General features: G+C 38.9%; 1 long non-coding RNA gene across 1 annotated transcript in view; it reads left to right on the forward strand.

The window, feature by feature from the left end:
• Positions 1 to 1,237: 1,237 nt before the first annotated feature.
• The window catches only part of LOC134737121 (uncharacterized), a 33,348-nt gene continuing 8,216 nt past the window's right edge, over positions 1,238 to 26,369 (forward strand). Inside the window, exon 1 of the long non-coding RNA XR_010121712.1 lies at positions 1,238 to 1,350. This is a non-coding gene — a long non-coding RNA (uncharacterized lncRNA). The remainder of the gene's footprint in view (positions 1,351 to 26,369) is intronic.

Raw genomic sequence — 26,369 nt, forward strand, 5'->3', positions numbered from 1 at the left:
CTTGCTTCAGAAAGTCTCTCATAAATAGTATATTTTATGTATTTAGACAAGGAGAATTATATAATACATAATACTTTTCTTTTTTACTTTGTAAGGACACTTGGAACAAAATGTAATGTTTCATGATTATAAATCTCTTAAGCTGTGGTTTTCATTTATCTGTTCCCTCAGCTTTATGGCTCCTCATGTAAATTTGCAGAAATCCATCCATTCACCCATCCATACACCACCTATCATGATTGATAGGACGTTCAACTATTTGGAAAGCCAGTAGAGGAAATTGTGAAGCAGGTTTACTCTGCACCAGTTGCTTGCCTGACTTGGGTGCGATAGAACACTCACACAAAGTGACATGAACCAAATTTGTTACTTACAGATAGATGGCAAGGGACAACCAAAGCCTGGGATTCAGGGCAAGCTCATTCCCCCAAAGCTCAGGAAAGCTACCCAAGGTGAACAGAGTCTTATCTTCAAGTGCTCCACTTGCACCACATGTGTAGAACAGCCTGCCTTGGGCTTTGTACCTCAGTGGCCACATGACACGTTGGGCAAAAGTGCTGAAGGACACCCTGTTTCTAGGGCCAACTGGAACAGCGCCTGGACTGTTCCAGCTACCTCCTCTTTATCTCACAGTGTTCCATTCCCAGCACATTCTACAGGTATCCTTGAGAATTACAAGTGAGAAAGTGGAGAGAATTGGGTTGGTCCACTTCCATTCAGAGTTGGTCCACTTTCATTCAGAGAACTGTCCTGCAGGCATGTTTAGAGGTATCTATTTCAGCATTTCTCATATCTTCACTTATTAGTGTCTGTAGCTGCACCATTTCTATCTAAGCTCACTCTGAGATTTTAATAGAGAACTGACATACCTTAGCTTGGGTTGAGAGAATAACTGTAGTTGGGCAGCTAAATCTTCTCCCCTGCTTGCTTTCTGCTTGGATAGAGGTCACGGTCATTACTAGGTAATTTAAATACATGTAATCTAGAAAACCAAAATGCAGTTGAAGCATGAGTTATGATTTGGCTAGCCATAGAAGAAAAGAGGGAGTATCCTTCTAATCATCTTTATCTTTAGAAAGTCTGGAAAATGACCATTTGTCTGAATAACTAAACTACTAGTTTTACTTAAGTCTAAGAAGTCATTTTATGCTGTAAAAACATATTGCTTTTAATACATTTTAGTTATTTTTTTCTTCATGTGAAAAAGCAGCAGGAAAAATAATCTAATACGTATCTATTAAACAAAAATGTTTTTCTGCAGTTCCTGAGAGATCCCATGATCCAGAGACAAAGGTGGCAGCTTTGGAGCAAGTGGAGAGCCAAGAAAAGGATCCAGAACTGGAGTGGAAGGTGGGAAAGATCTTTGAGTGCAGCTGCACTGTGTGGGAAGACAAATATGATAATGGACAAACAGCTGTTTGAATCAGACAGTGAAACCTCACTAAAGGGAGAAAAGGGAGAGCGTTGCTGATGAGAGAGGCCACGGCTACAGTTTTGTGGGTAGAGGTTCAGTTATGAGGGCTAAAATGCTTAGACAGAAATCTCTGGGTTGAGGCTGAAAGAATTGGAGACCGGCAACTACAAATATAGCAAGTGTGTTTCTTCTTGCTCTCAAAATATACTTTTAGCACTTTGAAGTGACTGGTACTATATGAACATCACACAATATTGTAGACAATCTGAGTTTAGTATTCAAGAAGGGTAAGGCATACAATGATGATCAATTATAATATTCTTGATATTCATGATTTTGAAATCAGAATAGCTACACCATTTGCAAAGAGAGTCCATGTGTTTTAGGCCAGTGACAATGACTGTGTTTCTCTCATCTGCATGAGGCACCAAACTGAATGGGATGGAGATAAATAGCCTAAGAGGCTTGATGGCAGGGATTCATTTTTTTTTCCTCCAAGACAGAATCGCGCTGTGTCGCCAAGGCTGGGGTGCAGTGGCATGATCTTGGCTCACTGCGACTTCCGCCTCCCGGGTTCAAGCAATTCTCCCTGCCTCAGCCTCCAAAGTAGCTGGGATTACAGGCACCCACCACCATGCCCGGCTAATTTTTGTATTTTTTAGTAGGAATGGGGTTTCGCCATGTTGGCCAAGCTGGTTTTGAACTTCAGACCTCACGTGATCCACCCGCCTCCGCCTCCCAAAGTGCTGAGATTACCGGCATAAGCCGCCATGCCTGGCCTGCAGGGATTCAATTTTTAAGCTGTTATCAGGATTTGTTGATCTGGTTTTGAGGTTTTTTTTTTAAAATACGATGGTCAGATCTAGTCAGAAGCTACTGGCCATGAATTAGGTGTATTTTGGTTATGCATTGAATTTTAGATATTTACATGAATTTAATTGATGGAGACAGTAGTTTTATATATTTAGTTTTCTGAATCTTTATCAGGGACTTTTTCCTGTAATTTGAGAAATCGTAATAAATGATTTCACATCTTCCTCAAAGTAACATAGAGGATTCAAATAGTTGTTCAGATGATTTAAATGTTGTGATTTTACTCAGTTACCTAACATTTTAAATTATTTCTATAGTTTCTTCTCCTTTGGCTTGGAAACAGCAGCAACAGTAACTTCTAAGAGTTGAATATTATTGAATCCTTTCTCTGATCCACCTACTAGGTTCAGTATTTTAAAAACAAATTATAGAGTCAGATAATCTTTGTTGGCCTTTTATGCCATTTAAAATATATGTTAAAAATATTTCCTCTATTTATTTTGATCTTTTTGTCTTTTTTCTCTGCATTCAGAATCATTATCTTCTACTTGTTACTCTAAGACAGTGATTTGATTTTTGACAGTGGCTATCCTGGTCCTTGCTTTTATAATTGATCTATTTGATCTATAATGGTGCTTTTAAATTCTCAATTTATTGTCTCATTCTTTAAAAAATCATACATTTGGATTCTAGTTTTTCTTGAATTCATATGCCTATTAAATTCTTTTATAACTTGAACTTCTCAAAGGCAAATTGTCTTCTAATCGTTGGGTAGTTTTTCTTTACATTGCTTTCCTCTTATAATATTTTCCTTTACTTGTATTTCTTTTCTTTATTTCTATTCTGATTCCTATTTCTTTTCTTTTCTTTCCTTTCCTTTCTTCTCAATTTAAAAAATATATGCCACTTCTTTTAATCTAGCATATTTTAACAATAGGAATTTTTCAGACCAACTTTTTGCTCTGATACAGGGTGGCTGAATATTTTTGACACTGTTACCACTAGGGATGACACAGAAAAGACAATTTCATCTTTTTTTTTTCACTAGATTGAATGCAATTTTTTCCCATGAGACAAAATATCCCTGAATTTTCTTTTTAAGTTCCTCTTAAGAAGGTTTCAGAATTCCTCTATAGCTCAAAGCATCAAGGGAAGAACCAATTTTAATTTGACTTTGCTTTAGGTGAATTAACCATCTTCCTAGTCTCTTATTTTCTTTAATGATTTGCTGTCTCTCCCACGCTTCCTCCTTAGAACAGCTGCTCTTTAGCCTACTTCATTGACAGCACCAGCCAAGTGAATAGGTCAGAGAAAAGAGGTAAGGAAGCCAGCTGTGTGGGTTGTACCTCCCTATGGAGCCAGTTAATGACACACGGGGCTCAATCCACTATCTTCTACTTTTCCCTCCAAACTCAAATATTCTCTGAACTTCAGCTATCACCATCCTGGTAATTACACCTACTTTCACAACTCTAGCTCTAATGTCATCCTGAGAGTAGCTCATCTTCACATGTGAGATTCTTTCATAGAATCAAAGATTATTGCAGCCAGAAGCTGAGTCCGCTGTGCCTCATCCCCATCTTGCAGATGAGGGAAACAGAGGACTGGCAGAGGTAGGTACAGAATCCAGCCCATGTTCCTTTTAGTCCAGTGTTCTTTCATCTCACTTTACTGTATCCACTCTTCAAACTCAATATTTCAAAATATAATTTACATTTTCCCTGATAACTGGCTCCTCATTTCAGCTTCTCAGTGTGACTGGCAACTCCATTGTCTGTGTTCTCTTCTTCTTTTTTTTTTTTTTGAAATTATCCTTTAAGTTCTAGGGTACATGTGCAGGTTTGTTACATATGTATACATGTGCCATGTTGGTGTGCTGCACCCATTAACTCGTCATCTAACATTAGGTATATCTCCTAATACTATCCCTCCCCACTCCCCCCACCCCACAACAGGCCCTGGTGTGTGATGTTCCCCACCCTGTGTCCAAGTGTTCTCATTGTTCAATTCCCACCTATGAGTGAGAACATGTGGTGTTTGGTTTTCTGTCCTTGCAATAGTTTGCTCAGAATGATGGTTTCCAGCTTCATCCATGTCCCTACAAAGGACATGAACTCATCCTTTTTATGGTTGCATAGTATTCCATGGTGTATATGTGCCACATTTTCTTAATCCAGTCTATCATTGATGGACATTTGGGTTGGTTCCAAGTCTTTGCTATTGTGAATAGTGCCGCAGTAAACATACGTGTGCATGTGTCTTTATAGCAGCATGATTTATAGTCCTTTGGGTATATACCCAGTAATGGGATGACCGGGGCAAATGGTATTTCTAGTTCTAGATCCCTGAGGAATCGCCACACTGACTTCCACAATGGTTGAACTAGTTTACAGTCCCACCAACAGTGTAAAAGTGTTCCTATTTCTCCACATGCTCTCCAGCACCTGTTGTTTCCTGACTTTTTAATGATCGCCATTCTAACTGGTGTGAGATGGTATCTCATTGTGCTTTTGATTTGCATTTCTTTGATGGCCAGTGATGATGAGCATTTTTTTCATGTAAATGCTCATCATCACTGGCCATCAGAGAAATGCAAATGTTTTAATTCTTCTATATTTTATGTATACAATTATTTATCATGTCTGTTAAATTTTATGCTTAATACCATGTCTCACCTTCCTTTCTTTTTAAGTATTACTGTCCCTATACTCTGAGGACTTTATGTTTATATAATTGCAGTATTCTATTTTGCATCCCTGTTTTTGGTTTTCATTTCATTCATATAAAAATATAATCTGACAGCAATTGTATACCAGGCACTGTGGATATGTGGTGAGCTTTCATTGTAAATGAAGGAAGTAAACATACATTACAGGCTGTAGATAGACTTGTTTTCTCTGATTCTTTCTCTCCTACTCTGTCTTAAACCTACCTGACTCAGGCTTTTGACCCATCACAGCACCAAAACTGTTCTTGCTCTGTTTACTCTTGATCTGACCTCTGCATGGCTAAATCTAATGGTCAAGAGTGAGTCCTCCTCCTATAGACTAGGTTTCATTTAGCAAATGTTTCTGAGGATATGCTACATGCTAGCTCTGTTTCAGGCTCAAAGTTCCACAGATCTCTACGGCAGAGGCAAAATGCCACCAGTCTCTTTGCATAGCAAGGGTGACCTTTACTCCAGTTGCCAAAAAGTTCCTCATCTCCATCTGTGACCACCTCAGCCTGGACTTCATTGTCCATATTGCTATCAGCATTTTGGTCAAAGCCATTCAACAAGTCTCTAGGAAGGTCCAGATCTTCCCACATCTTCCTGTCATCTGAGCCCTCCAAGTCTCTAGGAAGTTCCAAACTTTCCCACATTTTCCTGTCTTCTTCTGAGTCCTCCAAACTGTTCCAATCTGTGCCTGTTACCCAGTTCTAAAGTTGCTTCCACATCTTCACATATCTTTATAGCAGCACTCCACTCTCTGTGGTACCAATTTACTATATTAGTCCGTTCTCACACTGCTATGAAAAAATACCTGAGACTGGGTAATTTATAAAGGAAAGAGGTTTAATAGACTCACATTTCCGCATTGCTTGGGAGGCCTCAGGAAAATTTCAATAATGGCAGAAGGCAAAGGAGAAGCAGGCGCCCTCTTCACAGGGCAGCAGGACAGAGTGAGTGCAAGCAGGGGAAATGCCAGATGCTTATGGGACCATCAGATCTTGTGACACTCACTCATTAACAGCATGGGGGAAACAGCCCCAATGATTCAATTGTGTCCACCTGGTCCCACGCTTGACATGTGGGGATTACAATTCAAGGTGAGATTTGTGTGGGGACACAGAGCCAAACCATATCACCACCGGAACAGAATGGAGAGCTCAGATTTTTAACAGGGCTGCCAAGACCACGCAATGGGGAAAGGACAATCTTTTCAGTAAATAGTTTTGGAAAAACTGTATACCCACATGCAGAAGAATGAAACTAGATCCTTATCTTACACCATGCACAAAAACCAACTCAGAATGGATTAGAGACTCAAATATAAGGCCTGTAACTATACAATTGCTAAAAGAAAACATAGGTTAAAAGCTCTTTGACACTGGTCTGGGTAATTATTTTTTTTTGGGGTATGACCCCAAGAGTACAGGCAGCAAAAGCAGAAAGAGACAAATGGGATTATATCAATCCAAAAAGCACCTGCACAGCAAGGAAAGCAATCAACAGAGTGAAGAGATGACCTACGGAATGGGAAGAAATATTTGCAAGCTATGTGTATAATAAGGGTCTGATATCCAAAATATATGAAGAACTCAGATAACTTAAAGGCAAGAAAATAAATAATCCATTTAAAGAATGGGCAAAGATTCTGAACAGACATTTTCTAAAAGGTAAATGAAACAACGGGTATATAAATGGTCAACATGTATATGAAAAAAAATGCTGGCTGGGTGTGGTGGCTCACGCCTGTAATCCCAGCATTTTGAGAGGCTGAAGCAGGTGGATAGCTTGAGCTCAGGAGTTCCAGACCAGCCTGGCCAACACGGCAAAACCCTGTTTTTACTAAAAATACAAAAATTAGCTGAGCGTGGTGGCATGTGCCTGTAGTCCCTGCTACTTGGGAGGCTGAGGCATGATAATCGCTTGTACCTGGGAGGTGAAGGTTGCAGTGAGACAAGATCTCATCACTGCACTCCAGCCTAGGCCACAGAGTGAGACCCTATCTCAAAAAATTAGAAAAAAATTTTAAAAAGACGAAAAAAGAAAAAAATGCTCAATATCACTAATCATCAGCCATAATGAGGTATCACCTTACCTATCAGAAATGGCTATTATTAAAAAGAGAAACAATAACAAATATTGGCGAGCATGTGGGGGAAAAACCTGGCACACTGTTGGTGGAAATGTAAGTTAGTACAGTACAGCCATTATGAAAAACCGCAGGGAGGTTCCTCAAAAACTTAAAAATAGAATTCTGTCATTTGCAACAACATGGATGAACCTGGAGAGCATTAACTTAAGTGAAATGAGTCAGGCACAGAAAGATAAATACCACATGATCTCACTTATAAGGGTCCCAGTAGCAGAAAGTAGTGGTTATAACGGACTGAGGGCAGGGTATTGGGGAGATGTTGGTCAAAGAACACAAATTTCAGTAAGACAGGAAGAATAAGTTCAAGAGATCTATTGTTCACCATGGTAAGTATATTTAACAGCAACTTAGTGTATATCTGAAAATTTGTAAAAGAGTAGATTTTAGTGTTCTCATCACAAGAGATAAGAATGGTAGGTAATTGTTAGGTTAATTAGCTTGATTTAGCCATTCCACAATATATACATACATTAAAACATTATGCTGTACCACATAAATATATATAATTTGTATTTGTCAGTTTAATAAAATTGAAAGCTCAGAGAAATTTCCTTAGGTGGGAGTGACAATTGGAGACATTTTGCACAGAGGGAACATGTGCCAAGGCCCTGGGGCCAGAAGAAGAACATGAAGTCAGTGTAACAGAAGATGTACTCATGTCACTGAAGCGTACACAGTGTCGGGGAGAAAAGTACAAAAGGAGACTGAACAGATAGGCAGGAATGTCAACTGTTCAGGACTTAAAGATCATGATATAATGTGTTTTTTAATTTTAAATTTTATTCTAAAAGAAATACAAAGTCATTATTAAAAAGGTCTTTTAGGACCTTTTAAATGGCACATCTCTCAACGGAGTCAGGTACTAACATAAAACTTGTTTTTTCTCTCTATGACTGTGGTCAGCATACTCTGAACATGCCAAGTAACCAAAGACTTGAGAAGGCCAGGGGTGTATTCAGTATTACAAAGATGCGAAAAGAAACAAACTGGGTCTGTGATTCATTTCTTCTGGATCTCAGAATAGAATTCTTCACGTTAGGTCTTTATCTCAATTGCTACATGGCTTGATGATCTGTATATAAGGGATATTGAACATTGATTAGGCCAGTGAAAGAGAAATCTTGTTAAAGGTTGCCAAGGTGAACAAAGTTAAAAAGCTAAAATTTTTAATCATGAAATTAGAAAGGTACTTTTTCCTACCCATCTCAGAAGCAGTGGAGCCAAGCAGTTATATTCCCTTTTACATTTGGCATCCTGGATGTAGTACCTTTCCAAAAGCTATTTACGGCATGACCAAAAAGAGCCAGCTTGTGACTAATTGGTAATATTTTAGTTTTACCAAGAGAACTACTATATGTTTTAGTTTCGGCAAAGATAGAAATCATGGAGATTTTGGTCCAACTCTTTTCCATTTTTTCCCGGGAACAATTAGCCACAAACTGTTGTATAGCTTTTAGGGCACCGCACAAGGGCCAAGTGATTCTCTTCAAATTGAAAGCATATCGTTCTTTTCCACATCACTGGTACCACAGCCAAGTTTCTGGGCTTATGTCACTTTGCCTAAAGTTCCAAGGGGGTTGATTTCACTTCAAGCATATTCTTGATCTTTCTTCTGGGCAACCAGTGTGGTTTGATTAGATTGACTTTCTGTAAACACCCTGGAGAATTTTTGTGGAACCTAAGTCTGTTATTGAAATGAAGCATTTGCTTACAATCATGTTCTCATATCATTCAGTACACAACTGGCTCTTCCCTTAGTTGCTGTTGTTTTTAAATCCAGATTCCCAACTATCTCCTACCTAACATTCTGTGAGAGAGTAATTTTCCGGAGTTTGTATACTTGCCATGTATTGATAAGCAGTGTTTGTACATTGACAAAAATGCTTGTAAATGCATTCGATCGACCTGCTGAAATTTCGATTTTTAGAGTCATTTTAATATGGCATTTTCCCTTAAAATTTCCAGGCCTCATGGTACTTGTGTATTTGTATTTGTTTAGGTATTCCTAACACTTAAATACTTTGAGGTGTGTTCTTTCTGATCATACCTGCCCGTGGAATTCTGTATAGTTTTCTCACTCCATCTCTAAAATAATTCAACCAGAAATGCAAAGGAAGGAGGAAATGTGATTCTCTTTTTTGAGCTTTAGCTGTGAAGGAGTTAAGGAGGAAGATCATAGAAAGTTGGACAGAGCACAGATGAGCACAGTAAAGGATGAAAACCCGTATTCACAAATCATATGGATCCAGGAGTAAAAGTTGTGCTGATTATTATTATTTTGGCTCTTGTAACCTGCTGTTCTGGAACCTGAATACCTTTTTTTTGAGACAGGGTCTTGCTCTGTTGCCCAGGTTGGAGTTTAGTGTTGTGATCACAGCTCACTGCAGTCTCAGATTCCTGGGCTCAAGTGGTCCCCCTGACTCAGCCTCTTAAATAGCAGGGACTACAGGCATACATCACCATGCCAGGTTAATTTTTTTAACTTTTATTTTGTAGAGACAGAGTCTCGCTATGTTGCCCAGGCTTGTCTTGAACTCCTGCCTTCAAGCAATCCTCCCACCTCAGCCTCTCAAAGTGCTGGCATTACAGGCACGAACCACAGCACCCAGCCGTGAATACCTTTTATGAAGTGCACAAAAATGATAGTATTTGTAGAGCACACTGAGGCAAGCTATGGAAAAGATTTGAAGACATTTATGTAGTGTTTGGTGACATATCATTATAAAAACTAAATGTAAAATTTTAAATGTAGATTTTACCAAAATGTAGATTTTGATAAAACAGCACAAATTTTGAAGAACAAATTTTGAAGAGCTTGCTTCTGTTTCTATTCTAGAGAGTTACACATAATTTCTATTTCAGTGATTATCTGTCCAAAATTCCAATAGATGCCATTATCAAGAAACTGTTTACTCAAATAGTTAATAAAGTTAAAGAATGTTCTTACAACCATTTAAAGACTTTGACAATTAAAATTATATTTTATATTTTGTTATAATTTTTCCCCTTTCATTGACAAATGTAATATTAAAGATTCTTGCAATAATGTAAGTTGATTTTGGATTCCAATTTGCCTTTCTCACATCAAGCATTTCAAGTTGATAAAATTTTTGAACAATAATCTGTAATTATTATGCATACATTATAAGAGCAGTCACCCTACAGCAATCTTGGATGCCTTTAAATGGTAAATTAGCCAAAATGCAAAGATGAATATTTGGGAACATCACTTATAACATTAATTACAGGGGCCCCAAAGAGGCTCCTTTTTTCCCCCCACCCTCCACACTAGCACTTCCTGGACACCTGAAACAGGACCTTCTCCAGCAGCTCCCTGACGCCCTATCTACAATGCAGCACTGGACAGCAGCTGTTGAAGTGGGTGCCCCGGGAGAACAGCACCTCCTTGGCTCACTCAGAGCAGAGCAGCAAATGCTGGGTTCTGCTCCCATTTTGCTGCCAGCAATTATCACTTGATACCTCTTTAGAGCCACTTCTCCTGGGGTGACCTCCTAGGATCTTCAAATCAGGCTGCTGGTCATAAAAAAGATTTTGCCTCATTTCCTATACCCCTAGGTCCTGGCTTGGCCACTAAGGGCTGAGTGGAAATTTCCTTTCAGAAATTTGTACTTTATTTCCGTTAGTGTGCTAAAGTACAGGGATTGGGCTATTTCTTTCTCATAACTAGTAGTACCTTCTCTGTGGATGGAAGTAAGAGGGCTCCTAGGCAAGGTGCCTGCAAAGTTATGCCAATTCCTTTGAGAATATAGAGAATATTCTCAGGATATAGAATGGAAAATTGAAGTCAGATCTAGGACAAAAATTCCAGGACGTAAGATTGAATTTCAAGGCTCTAAGCAACAAGATGCTTCATCTTCTATATACCATGAATACTACCATTCTCTACCAGTAATAGAAAAGACATTGTTGGCATCTGCATCCATCTCTTTCTGTATTTTTTGAGTTATCCGACATTTCCACATTTTGCTGACAGGCCAAGGTGAAAGTCCCCATCATTTCATACCTGGACATCCCTACAATGTAACTCTGCATGCTCCTCCATTCCCCAGTACAACATTGTCTACACTGCAGCCAGACTGACCTTTTACAAATGCAGACCAGATTATAACACAGGCAGCAGAAAACCTTTCATATCTTACTATTTTTCTTAGTAAAAAGAACAGAAATCCTTAATATGGCTTTAAAGTTTTTATGTTTTATTTTCTGCTTAATTCTCCAGCCTTAAAATATTCTACTCTCCCCTGGCTGGGCAGCCATGGTGGCCTCTGTCATGTCCTTTAACATGGCCTGTACCCTTCTTGGCTCTCACCCTGCCCACAGTCTCCAACACACGTTCACCTTTCAGAGCTCAGAACATATGCCATCTAGAAAAATCCTCAGTTGAGTCAGGTTCTGCTGTTTTATATTTTCAAGACATCATATACCTTTCCTTCAGGACACATTACAGTTTATAATCATATATTCATAAATACCATCATTTGTTTAATCTCTCCCACTCCCTACTGTAAGCTGTATGAGAGCAAGACATTTGCCTCTTTTTTTTATTTATTCTAGATTGGGAACTGACACTTAGTAAGCACGTGACCAATGGCTGATGAGTGTTGCTGAATATCTGAAAATATGGGCTCATAAAAATTTTACCAAACCCAAATCATTATATGAATAATTTGGATACTGTAGAAGCATTCTGAGAAGAAATAATGCCAGTAGCATGAAATATACTTAATGCCTATTTGAAAAATCTTCAGGCAACACTTTCCCATTTTTGGTTTAGATTTTTTAAGGGAAAATTAAAGCTATTACTTAAGTAATTCAGATCACGGATTTTTTTTAAAAAGTGCCAAATTCCACTCTGATGTGAGATTGATAATGACAGGTAGGAGTAAAGTGAATTTGTTCTATATGACCCAAATAATTGTGTCAGTTATCCCTTTAACATGTGGTTGTCCATGTAATGGTGTGTTGGTGTGTTGGTTGTTTTACACGTGCCTGAATATTTAAGGAATCCTCCAGGGTGTCTGAATGTAATTAAAGTATGACATAAGCATTTTTAAAAAATGAAATGATTAAATCTCTACTTTCTTAATGACCTCTTCCATGTTAACAAGATTACAATTAGGGATGTGGAGGATCTAAAGGGCCTTTAAGTTGAAATCTCTCAAGCTTAGTAGACATGTAGCCTGGCTGACGGGCTGAGTTGATTTTTGGCTTAAGTTGAACATGGCATAAGGATTGTGCTCTCCTTTTCCATAGTGCTGAGGTTTTGGAGGACTTTGGTGCACTGATGCCTTCTGATTGCCTTGCTCTGCTTCCTGTCATTGTTAACATGGGCACGAGGAAGAAAGAGTAACTCATATTTGAATTAAAGACCAGTTCAAAATTAGAACAGATATCTATTACAAAAGATTTGGCCTCGGGGATTGGAGACAGATGCAGAGATGAGGGAAGCATAAAACCAAAGGAAACAAAGCATCTAGAGAACCCAGGAACTCTTTGGACAAAAGTCTTTGTGGGAAAGCAGAAACTAAACATTCGTTCAAGGGCTTGGATGGTCCAAAGCAATAAAACATAACTACCTCCAGAAATGAGAGAAAGAAAAAAATGTGATAATCTCTAAGTCTGGGTTGAAATATCAAACCATGTTCGTGTGGCTCAGATGAGCATTGGAGATGAAAAATATTTCGTCAGAAGCTTATAGATGTGGAAGTCTGTGGTGGTGGTGAGCTTCCTTTTTCAGCCTAGCTCCTTGTTCAGCTAATTCAGTAAAAACAGTGCTTGGGGCAAAGCCTAATCGGCAAACTGGAAAATTGGGCATTTTGAGGGCGACTTCCAATCAGTCTGGATCTCCACAGTTCAGGCTCCAAAGAACTTAGAAGGTGTTTTTTAGTTCTGAGTGATGATCAAAGGTTACCAACTGTATGAGAATTGAAGTTTACTTTCTAGGAGTTCAGTAGTAGGCTAAAGAAGGTGCTTAATAGAGTTGCAGTTAGAGAAATATTACGAGGTATAATTCAAGAGACAATGAAGTTGTGTAAGTCTGACCTTTGGTGTTGATTCTTCTCTGAAAATGGTTTCAATCAAAAACAGCATAGAAGACTGTGGTGGCCCAGGAAGCAGAAGACTGCTGGAAAAGAAAAAAAAAGTGATATCTTGTTTGATGGCATAGACAGGAGTTCCATGTTTTTCCAGTAGTCTGATGGGAGAGAGCATTTTACTTGAAAACAATTGTGAAGGCTTTTTAAAGGAAAATCCCCTCCAGTTCACTGTTTAATTGAACGAGGACTTTTTGAGTTCCTCATATGTCAGCCAGCGTGTTGGTTGCTTTCACACAGATTTCCTCATGAAACTAATTTACTGCCTAGCATACTCTTTCATTAAAACATCACATAAACATTTTTAACAAGTTTAAGTTTTTGGCAAGCAACTTATTTGATGACAGAGGCTTTATGCTGTTAGGCCACGGTAAACTGTTAAATATATTAAATGAGCACTTTCATAGCAGTCTACTCATTCCTTTATTCCCTGACTCAGCAAATATTTATTGAAGCCAAACGTTAAAAGCCAGGAAGTATTTTTGACATTAGAAATTTCAAAGTGATTGAAACAAGCAGAGAGGGGCACTTAGCCAGGTTGGAGAGAATTACTTTCAGGATGGTTTTCTACAGTAGGTGATGCCTAGGGTGGGGGAATGTTGGAAGTGGTCTAGGAGGATGGAAGAGTAAAAGGAAGGTGTGAAAAGAGGGAACAGCAAGGGGCCAGCCTTTTGCATTCCAGTATAGTGTTAGTCATAGGCTTCAGGGCTCTCCTTGAGGGCATAGGTACTTAACTTTCAGAGAGCTTGCTCCTGTCAGCTGAGGGCAATTCTTTGGAGAAGGGGAGCTACTGGAAGCCTTTTGCAGCCAACACTCATAGAAGCTGGGGGTGGTGCATTGGCCCAGTGCAGGGTATCTGAGTGGTGCACCAAAACAGTGTCGGCCAACCACAAGAGTGACTGGGAGATGAATAATAAATATATCCATGGTCACTCCTCTTTGACAAAGCTTGAATAGGGATGTTTCCCCGGCAACATCCTTAGCCCTGTGCTCACAACTGTTATTTCTCTCTAAGCAAAGTCCACTCTTCTCTGCTGCAACTCAGCACCACCTTCTGATGTCCTCATGACTCCCTCACCCATGCATCCAGCCAGGCTTTCTCCAAATAAACGTTTGTTGAATGGATAAATATACTAAGAATTCTCTGACTGAAGAAGGAGAAAACATAATTACAGGCAGAGTAAAGAGTTGTTCGAAGGCATGTTCAAAAGCTAGGACAACGAATTTATGTCATAGTGGAAGTTAGGTCTGTTCAGAATGAAAAGCAAGTGAAAATGTGCTGGTTGTATCTGATAATAATGCTAAACACATTTTTTTTCCTAAATCAAAACAGTTATTTTTGTTCAGCTCAAAATAGACTCCCAAGAATACTCCTCTCCTTACCCATTGTTTCCAAGAGAGAAAATCTGACATATTTAATCAATGGACTGAAAATGAAGTTTCCCTTTTCTCTCCCCAAGGCAGCGGGCTGCTGCTCTTTCTGGATGTTGGGGCAAGAGACAAGTCAGGCTTGGAAGGGTGTCCTAACATTTGCAAATGTCCATTTTTCTGTCCAAGCACAGAGAAGGTAAGGAGCCAAGAGGAAATGGTGAAGAGGGCTATCTTGGCAAGACTTTTACTCCAGAAAGAGGAAAGACTCTTCAGAAAAAGGACAAAAGTGCAAAAAGATTTCTCTGAAAAAAAAAAAAAGAAAAAGGGCAATCCAGCTTAAAAAACTTTGATGATAAGTAATTCTCTAGGGATAGATAGCTAGCAAAAACATTCGACTAAGCTTCAGAAACAAGCTCTCTGGAAACTGAAGGACACAACACTGGCTGGACATTCCTGGCAGTGAGCTATGGATGGCACAACATAGCATCTACATCTCCTTAGTCATTCGTTCTATTTTGCTCTACATTAACAATTCACAAGAAGAAGTGTAGAAAGTGTCAAGGAACTACCATTTTGTGCCTCTGACGCCTCAGCTACTATGCAAGTTGTTTCCTGTAGCCTACTTCATTTGATCCTCAGACTGACTTGCTGTCTTCTTTGTAAAAATGAGGAAACCAGAGCTCAGAGATTCAATAATTTGCCCAACTTCATATATTTATTGAGTGGCATGTGCTTTTATCTATGCTTAAATGTAATGATGTGTACTTAAAGGCAAATATCGTTCTCCATTTTCCACATATCCAAGATTTTAGGGATGATAGGGTTTCTCTGAGTTATGGTTGGTAATAAAAAAGAAACTTTTTCATATTAGAGTAGTTTGAGGATAGAGCAATTATCACGTAAGGTACACTGCTCAGAGTCCATGACCGCCTCATTCAGGACACTCTAACAATAAACACAGGCCTTTTGGCCTGGTGGGCCAGATAGTCCCTGTGACAGCCAGACTACTCATTTGGTTATCTGTGGAGTAGGAGGGAAATTAAATATACATCTGCCTCTTTTCTTCCAACAACAAATCTTAAGAGATTATTGCTAGTTATAGCAGCAATGGTTTCTGGTATAGAAGAATAAATAGAAAACAATGTTTGATATATTTGAATAATTAGTACTATCCTTTTTTGTGAAAGCTTTGAGAGTTACTTGATTCGTTTTTTATTCTTTTGACTTGAAATTGAGAGGCATATTTCTACTTCTTTTGACTCTTAAACATTTAAGATTCTTCTACCTTTTGTGACATAGAGATTTAATATAATTACCTAATCATATATTTACCTGTTTAAGGTACTTCAACAGCTGTTGATGTGATGGTTTCTGTGAATTGGTAGAAAGATTTTGGGCCAGTAGTAACAACTTCTCAAAAACCCTCTGTCTTAGTTTGGGCTGCTATAACAAAATGCCTTAGACTGGGTAATTTATCAATGACAGAAATTTATTTCCTGTATTTTTGGAGGATGGGGAGTCCCAGGTCAAGGCACCAGCAGATTCAGTGTCTGGTGAGGACTTGCTGTGCTTCAGAGATGGTGCCTACTTGCTGCATCCTCACATGGCAGAAGGGGCAAATGCTGTGTCTTCACATGGTGAAAGGGACAAACATGCTCCCTTCACCTTCTTTTATATGGGCACAAATCTCATTCATGAGGCCCTCATGATTTAATAATTTCCCCAAAGTTCCCATCTCTTAATACTATTGCATTAGGGGTTCGGTTTCAACATATAAATTTGGAGGGACACAAACATTTAGACCATAGCAGCTTCCTTATTTCACTTAGGAGTATATCAAGCATACTCAGCTAGAGAAGCTGAAGAGGATGAGAGCCCTCTAGCTTAGACATCACAACACCTCTATGAGGCCATTTTTCCACTCATTGCTCCATCGCAGGCGATCCTTATGATCTGGGCATCCTTCCCCTTGAGCCGACTGTGGCTGTGGGAGGACGTATTGATAGTGGCTTCTCCTGGACCATGGCATGACTGCACAGGTTTCTCCAAGACTCTCGCCAGGGTGATCCAGAGGAGGAAGTTTGGTATCCGGGTGCCACCAGCAGGATGTGTGGCCACCAGAGCCTGCGTTTGTGATTGGGGCTTATTATCCTATGGTGGCCTCGCAGTTTCTGTCTTTCAGGGGACAGCCTGCTTGGCCCGTGTCTCTCCCTGAGTGCTATACTTACCTCTCATCAGCTCATTTATTTTCCAAATCTTCTCTGAGGTGCTGTTATCTTACCTAGGGATTAAAAACAAAATTTACGGCCGGGCGCGGTGGCTCACGCTTGTAATCCCAGTACTTTGGGAGGCCGAGGCGGGCGGATCACGAGGTCAGGAGATCGAGACCACGGTGAAACCCCGTCTCTACTAAAAATACAAAAAAAAATTAGCCGGGCGTGGTGGCGGGCGCCTGTAGTCCCAGCTACTCGGAGAGGCTGAGGCAGGAGAATGGCGTGAACCCAGGAGGCAGAGCTTGCAGTGAGCCGAGATCGCGCCACTGCACTCCAGCCTGGGTGACAGAGCGAGACTCCGTCTCAAAAAAAAAAAAAAAAAAAACTTACTTAGGGAGAAAAAAGTTATATTAATTCTGGAAATAAAAGCATTTTAAACTTCAGGCTTAAAAATTATAATTTGCTGCACATTCGAAAGTAAAACACACACAACATCTAAATGTAAATATATTTGGTATGACTTTAGTGTTATCCTTCACCAAAAATCTGTATGTAATTCTGAATATTTAGGTTGTCAGTGCTAGCCTTTCCCCATTTCCCTGGGTGAGACAATTATCATGGGAACTGGAAGAAATATTATACGTGGCTCCTTTCTCTGAAGACAAACTTCTTATCTTGGCATAATCAGCTCGTGATGATCGGACCCCTACCTCACTGTTTTTGTAATAGTCTCGGTTTTATGATATAGCCAATGACTCCCAGGCTGTCTCTGTTTTCTGGCTCTCATCTCACCACTCCTCACCTGTCCGGTTCAACCTTCAGGACTCAACTTTGATAATTCCTCTCCCATGACTATATGATATATCCTACTCTTTTGTTTGTTTGTTTGTTTTGAGACAGGGTCTTGCTTTGTTGCCCAGACTGTAGTACAGTGGCGTGATCATGGCTCACTGCAGCCTGGACCTCCCAAGCTCAAGCAGTCCTCCCCTCTCAGCTTTCTGAGTAGCTGGGACCACAGGCATGTGCCGCCACCCCTGGCTAATGGTTTTATTTTTTGTTTTTTTTTGTACAGACAGGGTCTCTTCATATTACCCAGGATGCTCTTGAACTCCTGGGTTCCAGCGATCTTCCCACCTCAGCCTCCCAAAATGCTGGGATTATAGGTGTGAACCCTTTCCAGCACACATCCCACTCTTAATTCCTCATTAGGTGCTTCTAGTGTACATTACTCTCCATTGTGACACCCCTGGTGGTAGTTCTTAGGCATTATGACTTGTCAGGCACAAGTAAGAAAAAGTCAGCACTCTGGTACCAGGTACTCACAAGCTACTTTCGTTGTTGCTGTTGTTCTGGCTTATTCCCATTCCCTAATCACAAGGCTCCTCCTCAGAATGCCATCTTACCTTGCTAAATGACAGCAGAGATTGATTTCTAGCATTGTTATGTCACTTGCATGAGTTGTACTTGTTATGGGTTTCCTAGGCTCAATGTACTACTAGTTCTGTTGCATCTGTTTAGGTATTTGTTTGCATGTGTACTGTTCATTGGGGCTGCACTCAGCATTGATGCTGAGTACACTAAAGATAGTAACTTAGTTCTAGGCTTATATTGTTGATTGTCCTGATAGATGTATTGACATGCAATTGACTGGTTATAAAGACATTCAGAGATGTAACTATGAGCCTTTGACTACTACAAGCATGAAGAACATAATGGAGATATAATGCTCTGTAAACTTAAGAATGGTTTGTACATTTCTAAGTTGGTTAATGCAGTCTTTCATTAGCTTATTCAACAATCATTGGGCACATTAGATGTACTGAGCCTCTTTTAAGAGGGAGAATGAAAGTTAAATTAATAGACAGTTTCTTTCCTCAAATATCTGGAAGCCTAATGGAGGAGGAGGAGGACATTAAGTTATTTCAATAAGTGGAGAGGCTTGATTCTCATTTTACTATCTATTCTAACACTTGCAGAAAGCATGCTTGCTCTTCAGATTTAGGCTTCCTGAAAGGTAGGGAGGGCATGCTATTGGAGAATTCAGGAACTAGCAATACTTAGAACAGGCATTCAGGAAAGAGATTTCAGTTTATGTTGGAGAAAGGGATTGAAAAGACTTGCCAGTTCCCAGAATTAGAAAGACCAGATTACCAGTGTATTAGTAAGCTATTAATTGAGGCAGAGACAACAAGGCAGAGGTTTACATAGACAACCTATGCACAAATAGTCAGGCCAGAGGCAGGAGAAACTTGTTGCTGACGTCATATAGTATTTGACAGATTATAACCTGTCACGTGTATCTTTACTTATAAGCTGCCGTAATTTAGAACTCTTGCAAAATAATTTCTTAATACATTCTTAATACATTTTCACCTTAAATTTTTTTTTGAGTTGTACTATCATTTTCAAGTAGCAGCAGCAATTATTGTAATATTTACTCAGTGCTTAATCTTGGGATGAGTCCCCTTGGGGACGTATATGGCTTAATATAGTCAAAATTACACTTTTGTTACCATGAGTGAGTACACACATTATCTTTAAGGAAGCAACATCACGTAATCTGTTAATACACTGCTCTTATTCAATTTATAAGACTACTGTATACAATCAGGAGACATCTACCACTACTTCACAGGTACCCCAAGACAGAAATGGACAACGAAATCCGAGGGGTCTGTGGCTTTATGCTAGTCATGCTAAACTCACTGAGATTTTGGCAGGGCAATTGATTGATTGATTAATTGATCCACTCTTTCATCAAGTATTTATTGAATGTCAGATATGGATATTATGTCAGGAATATGGCTTATTTTTATTCAAAAGAAGGAAAATGTATACTCATTAGCCTAAATTTTATCTAATAATTCCGTGAAGAACCAGTGAAAATGACTTATTAGGACTTTAGAGAAATTTGGGGGGTTGGGGGTGAATGGAAATGTGAGAAAAAGGGAGAACAGCACACCAAAAGGGTATTATGGTCTCATTTGACTGAATACTTATAACAATTCCACAATTGTAGAATTATGAAATATTTATGGGTACCTACTATGTGCAAATCACTATATTAGGTACAGAAAGCACAAAAACAGATTTATTTTTTTTACTATCAGGAAGGTTTACCTCTAGTGAATTGCATTAAACATACATAAATAAATATAACATGAGATGAAGTTTATCAGGTGTCTAGGAGATATTTGAAAGAGTACATTTTCAGCTGTTTGGGTATTTGGAGGCCCAGTGGAGATGCCATTTGCACTGGTCCTTAATTACTGGATAGGTTTGGGATCCATAGATATAGAATGAAAGAGAATTACGAGTGAAAGGAGCTGTAAGCAAAACCATAAAGACAATAAATTAAAGGACACACACAGAACACAATTTGTTCCACTTGGCTAGAGTGGAGGGAAATAAAGTTCGAAATTCAAACTGGGGTCATCTTTAATGCCAGGCTGAAGAGTTTGACCTTTATTTAATAGGCAATGAAAAGTGTTGCTTATCAATGTCAACACGTAATTCGTGGCTGGATTACGCAGCAGGATTTTATCAATCTATGTCATCATGACCTCTGAAATCCAACCTTTGGTCAGGAGCGTATATTGATGTCTAAGAACTTTAGGATTAACTTCCCCAGGGAAATTTATAGCACAGCTTTAGATTTGATTCTTTAGAGAATTTTTATTTGAGGCAATATAAAAGTCTGATGTATTGTGTGTTGACTACAAGTTTTAAAATAAATGGTGGAATGCTTTTGGTTTGCCAATTTCTGAAAAGTAAAATAATGACATATTAAGTAATGGAAATGTGGGAATTAAAACTTTCACAGAAAGAGCAAACAAACTCATCATTTTTTTTCCTTATCTCTGTTTCTGTGTCAGGCCCCCTTTCTGGCTCATGTCTTGTCCTCCGAGATGTCCTCAGTTGCCTCTATTTCAGTTCCTTTTTCTTTCCATGAGGGGTGAGACACCATTTTGGAACTAAGCCATGCTTGGCCTCAGTGTCTGAAAATAATTGGAGTAATTTCATTTTGTTTCTTCTAGAGGGGGGATCCAGAAGGTTCAGAAGTTGACCTGTTCTTTACTTACCTTTCTGTAGACCTTACATTGTTCCAAGTCCTGCTGGGATGATAGCCTTTAATGTATTTCTCACTGTGTGGTGCTCCAATAATCCACCAATTCTGCAAATGTTTGCCCTTGAATTTAGGATACTTTTACATTTTTTCTCGGAAAACAGTTTTACCAGCTGACAGTCTGAGTTAACTAAGTTCCATATATAAATTTATGCAGGAAGGAGAGGGAGAAGAAAATATGCAGGAATGAAAACAAATATTTGAATGCAGTGGAATAGCTCAAAGCGCGAATCCAAGATATGTCAAGTTAGAGTGATTTTTATAAAGATCTTTGAATTTCAGAATACTTTATGACATTCTCTGCCAAAAACTCCAGGTTTGCATCAATGTCTTTCACCATTTTATGGCTCTTAGTGGTGTTTCGTGGTCCATAAATTTAATATATTGTCCATGCTACCTATCGTGTACCCTGAGATAAATTCCCAAACCACATTGGCACACTGAGAGCAGCACATTAAATGCCTCTCCCTGATTTTTCATGCCCTTTCCATCCATCAAGGAAGCCTATACAAAATACCTTTTATGTGTTAAGCATACTAGATACTCTATGGTACCACTTTTCAGACTTTATTATGATAAAAATGAACTGGAGGTATATCATGATGCAGATTCTGAGGTCTGGGTTGGGACCTGAAGGTCTGCATTTCTAATATGCTCACAACTATGTTTGTAGAGGGACCACACTTTGGGTGGCAAGGCTCTTTGGGATTATCTTTAATAAAGAACTCATAATATAATGGGGTCATTAGGCACATCAAAAGCAAATATAAGGCAATCTGAATACAGTGATACACATATTTCATTGAGAATAGAAAGGAAGAAAGGATTCATTTTGTGGAGAGTAGGAGAAATTCAGAAAGATTTCATACAAGAGGAAACTTATTAAACAGGGTCTAGGAAGATGTGAAGGAACTGAGCAGGCGTGGAAGATGTTCCAGATGGAAGGACTACATGTCAGAATCCATGGGCTCCATAGACCCAGGTGGCTGGGACTCAGGGTGTACATGGAAAAGAGGTTGGAGATAGGACTGAAAAGGGAGTCAGCTTAATTAGCTTATTTCTTCCAGGATACACATGCAAACACATTCAGGAATTTTGTGAGAGATGGGGAGTGAAAATTAAATAAAACAAACAAACACACAGGTGCGTGTGCACACACACACACACAATCCTGGTCAAAGTTGCCATATTTCGTGCTCACAAGTCAATTTTATCTGCAGAGAAACAAAGCCAATTTTAACAGAGAATTTTTGTCCTTAAGCCATGTTTTAACTTTATAACGTGGAGTTTTTAAAGGAAATATAAATAGCACACTTTGGAGAACTTTCATGAGTATCACTCTGAAAAACATACATAAGCTTCCTGAGATTCTTCTAGCAAGCTGCTTCAAATCTCCCCTACTCTCCTCCCTCCTTAGAATGTAGTTGCTTTGTAAGTGGGACCTCATGTTTACAGATAAGGTCTACATTTTTGGGTACGGCATGAATAGTCCTTTATGATTTGGTTCCAACTTATCTTTCTAGCCTGTCGCTTACTGTATTTCCCTTCAATGCTCTACAATCTAAGTGGAATATTTACCTTTTATTAATTGAAAAATAAATGCATGGAATGCCTGCTATGTGCCAGAATACGTGTTTGACTCTAGGGATATAGTTTTGAACCCAGCAGATGTGGAACTTGCTTTAAAGGAGCTCATATTCTTGTGACACTGATAGATATTTACAAGTAAATGCAATAAATTGTGATGAGTATTATAAAAGAACAAAAAATTATAGGGATCTTACTTACAATGGGAATCAGTGTACACATTCCTGAAGACGTGATGTTTGAGCTCCTGAAAAATAAAGGGAGTTATCAGAGGGGTGGTTGATGGAAGTTGGGGAGAGATAGAGAGAGAACAGCACATACAAAATGAAGTATTCTAGGCTAATGAGAAAGTGTGGAGCCTTCAAATCTTCAAATGATTGTGAGAAATTCAATATTATTTGACCTAAAAGTATGAGAGAGAAATGAGAGCTAGAAGGGGCCAGTTGCAGAAGGCTTTGTACACTGTGTAATGAACATAAACATGCTGAGGGTAATGAAAACCAATGAACGGTTTTAAGCAGGGAACTTACATAAACAACTTTACATTTTGACATTATCATACAGGCTACAGGATGGAGGATGACTTGAAGAGGATGAAACTAGAGGTGAGAGATCAGCTTTTGCAATTGCTCAGGTGAAATATGCTGATGTTTTGTATGACAGTGGTGACAGTAGAAATGGAAAGAAGTAGATAATTTCACATACGAGGATTTTGGGGAGTAGTGTGGATACAGGAGACAAAGAAGTCAGTGATGACACCAAGATTTCAGGTTTGGGCAGGTATTATTTATTAAGCTGGGGAAGCAATGAGAAGCACTGTCTCTGAGGGGAAGAAGAGAACTTCACATTTGGACATGTGCTTGAGGGTCTCTTGGAATACCTAAGTAAAGATGCAGAGTGGGAGTGAGGGATATATGTTCAGAACTAAGTGGCGAACTAAGTGGGGAATTTATTAATCTGGGCATCATCAGGATATGGATGAAATCAAAAGCCATGGAAATAGATGTGACTGCTTTGGGGGAGTATGTAGAGTGGAAGGTTGAAAGGCTGAGGACTGAGTCCTGGAGAACATGAACATTGGGTCATGAGCAAAAACAAACAAACAAACAAACAAACAAACAAAAACAAACAAACAAAGCCTGTAAAGTGGCTTGGGAATGAGCTACCAATAGCAAGAGGAAAATTAGGAGAGACTGAGTCCTTAGAAAACAAAGGAAGAGAGTATTTCAAGAAGGAAAAGTATTTCTATGGGTAACTAGGTTTGAGTAGCCTTGAGATCCACATTTGAAAAGTGTCTGAGGACTTGATTTGTCATAGGTGACCTTGGTCAATGTTAAAACTCTTTTCTTTCTCCTGCCTTTCAGCCCATGTTTATATTACATTTTCAATTCTTCTGCAGAATTCCATCCACATTTTAAGATTTAGTTAAAGTTGAATCTGCTTTATAAAAATCTTTTTGATCCTCCATTTGGAGACACATTCTCACTTTTATGTTCATCTGTCATTTTATACACCTCATGTGATCTTTGTAACAGGCTACCTTTCCTTTCATCATTTGGGCATACATATCCTAAGAATCCAGAAAGTTTTTTGGGTACAGAAACTCTGCCTTGAATGGGAATATAATAGCTCGAATTATGAGGATTGCACAACTGGTCACATAGAGTTATTATTTATCTTTGCAGAATTTTAAGACACCCAACCTAATAATGTAGTCCAGGGCTCTGGGAAGGCAGGAATTGTGTTTCATTTCTGTAAATTATTTTATCCTCAATGCTTAGCCCATGATATATATGAAACTCCTGTTAAAAATGTTCTTGCGTATTTTCTTTCACATTTTATTTTTTCTCTGTTGAAAAAGTGATTTCAATCATGTTCCTATTGGACATTTTAGTATTTTTGACAAATTCTAGGTTGTGTCATGGCATTATTATTTCATTATCTTCACAACTTTCATTAAACATACTTTTTTATTATCAAGGTCCCCAGTAAGCAATAATAGAGCTGATGTGGACATTTGTATCCATTGAACTAGTCTGCAGGTGGAATGACATTGTTATACACTGGTATTCCCTTTTTCCAGTAGCACTTTGAATGAGAGCCACTTGAGCCATGGTGGTACTTACGTGGGTTTTGCTTGTCACAGTCCCATCAGATGTCACCAGATGTCATCAGATGGTTTCAGATGTCACCAACAGCTCCTTTAATGCCTTTATTAATGTTTGATCACTTAGGTTCTGTCTTACTTTCACTTCTTTAATCCATAGTTTGAAAGCAAGAGCATTTAAATTATTAAATTATTCCCTTCTCAACATGGAACTTCTCTCAATGCGGGGATAAGGGTAGACACTGAGGCTGGACACAGTAGCTCACGCTTGTAATCCTAGCACTTTGGGAGGCCAAGGCGGGTGGATCAGGTGGATCATGAGGTCAGGAGATTAAAACTATCCTGGCCAATATGGTGAAACCCCGTCTCTACTAAAAAAAAAAAAGTACAAAAATTAGCTGGGCGTGGTGGTGTGCGACTGTAGTCCCAGCTACTCGGGAGGCTGACGCAGAAGAATCACTTGAACCCAGGAAGCAGAGGTTGCAGTGAGTTGAGATTGCACCACTGCACTCCAGCCTGGATAGGGCAAGACTCCATCTCCAAAAAAAAAAAAAAAAAAAAAAAAAAAGAGTGGACATTGGTGCTCTCCCTGGCCTCCCTTTTAAGTTCTGAAAGCAATTCAAAGAGAAAGAGGCAGGTAGGTCATCAGCTTTCTGGAAGAGGTTATACTCTATCTCAAACATGCATCCACTTACTCTTTATGTTCTTATAAGGACTCAGGTACAAATTAGGGAAAATAAATGCCAGCTGAGGTTTCCTTCCTTTGCACCCCATCCAGGGAAAGAGATCTGACAGTATCCCAGGAAAGCTTTCCATAAACACTGTCCTTTTTAATTCAGCCAGAGTTACATCCAGAAAAACAACCACTTGAAACCCTTTGCCCCTATCTTCGGATTGCTGCCAAAGCTTTTGCCTTAGCTTACTTCAACAAGAATAAACTGTATGGAAGCTCTGGAGTTCTCAGGGAATGTGACTGCCTGCCCTGCTTGTTTAAGGTCATTAAAATCCTGGCCTTTGCCAAAAGACTTAGAGCACAGCCATCCTGTTCTTGGAGTGAACTGTAATTTTGCTTAGGTCACAGACGTTTTAGTGGCCAACAATATTAAGATGGGTACTTTTTAATGGTGTTAAGTATAAATGAAATGCAAAGGGTGAGTACAATAATTATAAAATTGTGTTTATTATGAAGATAGTCTGTATAAGAAATTGCTAGGACATTTACATTCATGAATTATTGAAAATGAAACAGGCTTCCTATTATTCTGTCAGATAAAGAACTTTATATTCCAAATGCCAATTTCTTAGAGATTTTATTTTCTTTATTGGGTCCTAAAAGCTCTTCATATTTATCCTGGGTGCATTTGTGGCCATGTACATATAGCCAAAAAGATGTGATGAGTTGTATAATTACCTGGTGAATCCAAGCCTGTCAGGAAAACGTGTTAAAGCGATAAAAGCAAAACTACTTTCAAGTCATCATTGCTTGGTTATTTTGAACTGAAATGTTCAGTAGATCTTCCATTTGCTTTGGTTAAGAAAAAAAGAAGCTCATTTTTATCTTCTTATATGTGTTATTTTCTCTATAATGAACTACAAAAATTACATTCATATATTTGCTTTTTGAGTATTACCTGTATTATTAATGTGACTGATTAGAGAAATATTTTTCACTAATGTGGTCCATTTTTTTTTAGTATTATGCTTAATTACAAAAGTTGAGGCTGGGCGCGGTGGCTCATGCTTGTAATCCCAGCACTTTGGGA

The sequence above is a fragment of the Symphalangus syndactylus genome, chromosome 7 (assembly GCF_028878055.3).
Source record: "Symphalangus syndactylus isolate Jambi chromosome 7, NHGRI_mSymSyn1-v2.1_pri, whole genome shotgun sequence".
Taxonomy (NCBI): domain Eukaryota; kingdom Metazoa; phylum Chordata; class Mammalia; order Primates; family Hylobatidae; genus Symphalangus; species Symphalangus syndactylus.